Source organism: Nicotiana sylvestris, chromosome 3 (assembly GCF_000393655.2).
Source record: "Nicotiana sylvestris chromosome 3, ASM39365v2, whole genome shotgun sequence".
Taxonomy (NCBI): domain Eukaryota; kingdom Viridiplantae; phylum Streptophyta; class Magnoliopsida; order Solanales; family Solanaceae; genus Nicotiana; species Nicotiana sylvestris.
In genome coordinates this window covers 30,921,265-30,925,561 of record NC_091059.1, presented here as the reverse complement: position 1 = coordinate 30,925,561, position 4,297 = coordinate 30,921,265, and positions in this window count along the sequence as shown.

The following is a 4,297-nucleotide window of genomic DNA, read 5'->3' as shown; positions in this document are numbered from 1 at the left end:
TCATATCTAGGATGGATCCTCTAAAGTACATATTTCAGAAGCCCATGCCTACGGGGAAGTTGGCTAAATGGAAAATACTCCTGAGTGAGTTTGACATCGTCTATGTAACTCAAAAGGCAGTCAAGGGACAAGCATTGGTAGATCACCTCGCTGAAAATCCTATGGGAGGAGAATATGAACCCCTGAAAACATATTTTCCTTATGAATAAGTATCATTCGGAGGAGAAGACATTACTGAAGCATATGACGGTTGGGGGATGTTCTTTGACGGAGCTACAAATTTCAAAGGAGTAGGTATTGGAGTAGTTTTGGCTTCAGAAATGGGTCAGCATTATCCGGTATCTACTAAACTCAGATTTTCATACACCAACAACATGGCAGAATATGAAGCCTGCATACTAGGGTTGAACATGGCAGTCAACATGAACATTCAGCATTCAGGAGTTGTTGATGATCGGCAATTCAGATTTGCTTGTGCACTAGGTACAAGGAGAATGGGCTACCAAAAATTCCAAGATATTGTCATATCTGCACCATGTGCAAGAGTTTAAAAAGTGGTTCATGAAGATATAATTCCGGCATGTGCCCAGAATTCAAAATGAGTTCGCCAACGCATTAGCCACTCTGTCATCAATGATACAGCATCCAGATAAGAACTATATTGCTCCCATTTCGGTAAGGATCCAGAATCAGGCGGCGTATTGTGCTCATGTCGAGGAAGAAGCAGATGGAAAGCCTTGGTTCCATGACATTGAGGAGTACTTATCCAAAGGAGAATACCTGTAGCATGCAAATCATACTCACAAACGCTGGCTTCAGAGATTGTCAAATCACTTCTTCCACAGCGGAGGGAACTTGTACAGAAGAACTCCAGATTTGGTTTTGCTAAGGTGTGTCGATGTAAAAGAAGCTTCTAAGCTACTTGAGGATGTGCATACTGGGACATGTGGCCCGCACAAGAATGGTTTCATTCTGGTCAAGAAGATACTCAGGGCAGGTTACTTTTGGATGACCATGGAGGCGGATTGTATTCAGTATGTCCACAAATGCTTTCAATGTCAAGTGCATGCCGACATGATAAAAATTGCCTCCAAATGAGCTCTATGCAACAAGCTCACCTTGGCCATTCACCGCCTAGGGAATGGATGTTATTGGTCCGATTGAGCCCACTGCTTCAAACGGGCACCGGTTTATTCTGGTAGCCATTGATTACTTCACGAAATTGGTAGAAGTTGCATCTTACAAAGCAGTAACCAAGAAAGTCGTCGTAGATTTTGTCAAAGATCATATTGTGTGCCGGTTCGGAGTTCCCGAGTCCATTATTTCTGACAATGCCGCCAACCTCAACAGTGGTCTGATGAAAGCTATATGTGAAACTTTCAAAATCAAGCACAAGAATTCCACCGCCTACAGACATCAGATGAATGGAGCCATAGAAACTGCCAACAAAAACATTAAGAAGATAATAAGGAAAATGGTAGAGAATCAAAAGCAGTGGCACGAGAAGTTACCCTTTGCCCTATTATGGTACCACACCACCGTTCGCACGTCAACTGGGGCAACCCCCTACATACTGATTTAAGGTACCGAAGTTGTCATCCCAGCCGAGGTGGAAATTCCTTCTTTAAGAATCATACAGGAAGCTTAACTCAGCGACGCAGAATGGATGAGGAGTACTATGAACAATTGGCCCTTATCGATTGAAAAAGGATGAACGCAATATGTCACGACCAACTTTATCAGAACAGAATGTCCAAAGCCTTCAACAAAAGGCTCAAACCAAGACAGTTCGCACCAGGGCAACTAGTATTGAAGAAGATTTTCCCACACCAAGATGAAGCCAAAGGGAAATTCTCTCCCAACTGGCAAGGCCCGTATATGATTCACAGAGTACTAACAGGAGGAGCACTCATACTTGTAGAGATTGATTAATGAGACCTTAACTGTGTTTGAGTCGTGTTGCTTGTATATCTGTTTGAGGAGGAAACTCTGAGCTTCTTGATTGCTTTCATTATGTGTAAATTCCTAAATGTTTTTGACTGTCGCCTTAGAATTTTTACCTTTCTAAACCTTAGGGGTACGTCTAGAACTACCTATAGGTAGAGTTCTTAACTCCCTCCAGGACCATTATGAAAGGACGGGTAGAAGCACGCAATAGGCATCAGTGACCAAACACTCAACTTGCATGACCAATAAGGGGAGTGCCTAATACTGTCACGACCCAAACTGGAGGACCATGACTAGCACCTGACCATACTTGCCGAGCACCAACATACATTTTATCTAACCTTATTTATTATCTTTTAGGGCTAATGAGATTAATATAAATGGTAGACATGGATCATGGACAACCAACCATAAAATATGATGGCATGAACATACATAACATGGGATGACCAGACAATCAAGAAACTATATATATATATGGTACGAGCTACCACGCTACCATGAAAGACTGTACAACAAAAACCAGCCGACAAGGCATACCAAACTATACATGAGTCGACACCTGTCTATGAGCCTCTAAAGGAACATAAGTGCTACAACATAGCCGGAACAGGGCCCCAACATACCCATAACGTCTATAACAAAAATGCATACCAAGACCACGGCAAGTCCAAAGAAGGGATCTCACCAATCACCGCTGAACTGGACTGCCTACTGTGGTGGGGGATCCGCGCCTGCCTATCTATCAGGACCTGCAGCATGACATACAGCGTCCACAAACAAAAGGACATCAGTACGAATAAAGTACTGAGTATGTAAGGTAGGGAACCATAAATACGAATAGTAATGTAAGCAGGAATAAAGAATATACAACCTGTAACATCTAATTACCTTTGAGGGATACTGACATGAAATGCATGATACATATACATAAATACATAAACTTTTAAACGATAAGCCTCTATGGGCATCATCATCATCATATCGTACCCGGCCGTAATAGGCTCTGTAAAAAAAAAACATACCCGACCATCATAAGGCTCGATAGTATCGTACCCGGCCACGTGGAGCTCGATAAAACCCAACTGATCAGTGGTTGCACAATAGGTGCCGTACCCGTCCGACTATAGCGCGGCTCGGTAGAGTAAAATAGATATATATATATATAATGCATGCTTGACTCATGGAAACACATTCTAAACCTTTCGGAGTGACGTAAGGTCGGTATCCTCTGTACACGTTATTAGGACCAACTCTTCATTACGAACCTTATAAGAGTGAGGAAGTACCAACATCATTGATAACATAAGAATAACAGAAGCAACATTAACATCAATCGTTCCATAAGAGGGAAAGCAATGTAAGTACTGCTAGCTTCTAAGAGTAGAGTATCTTTGGAAACTCGTTCATTACATTATGTACAATCGGAGTCGTGCAAAAGAAGAAAAGGGATAGACTCACATACCTTGTATATATTGCCCAAATCTCAAGCTATGCAATTGTCACAACTCTTTAGTCTACAATAAGAGAAACGATACTATCGTTATCATTTAAGCGTCATAAATATTATGTATCGACCATAACCTATTTTACGATGAAACAGACAACACCTCCCTTATATATAAGACTTCACACCATTCAAAACAATAACCAAACATCCCTAACAACATCAATAATAAACATATTGAGCTTCCCAAAATAGTCCACGCACAGCCTAATCACTTCATACATACGATGACCACCGTAGTCGTGTCAAACGACCCGGAAATGTTACGAATAACTATAAGCCCACAAACTTAAATATATATGGTGTTTCTCCACAACATTCCTCCTCCAAAACTCCACAAAAAAGTATTAAAATATGCAGCCCAACAGCAACGCAAAACAGTCCACAAAACAATAACATTACTACCAAGCCTTTCGATATATATTTCACAAGTTCTAGCTTCAATGGCTTAGCCGCAACTTGGATAATCTTAAATACATATAGAGTAAGAGGTTACTTACCTTTATACAGAAAGAACAACTCCAATTTGACCTTAAATTTCCATGAAATATCCCTCCAATGCTGCCACAACAACAAAAAAGCGAAACTAGCGATCAATTAGTGTTTTTCGGCACTAGAATCACTTTAGAAGGCTTGAAATCACCTAGGATTGATATTAAGAACATGAGGGAGTATTTACAGAACATAAACCCTTTAAAACAACCTCCCACACGAGCTGGAACAACACAAAAATGAGCAACAACAAGAAGAACAAGAGACTTACTAGCGCCACGGAATTCCCGACACTTGATTTGTGTTGTTTGCCCTTTTTTTGGGTCTTGAATCTTGAGAGAACCTTGAGAG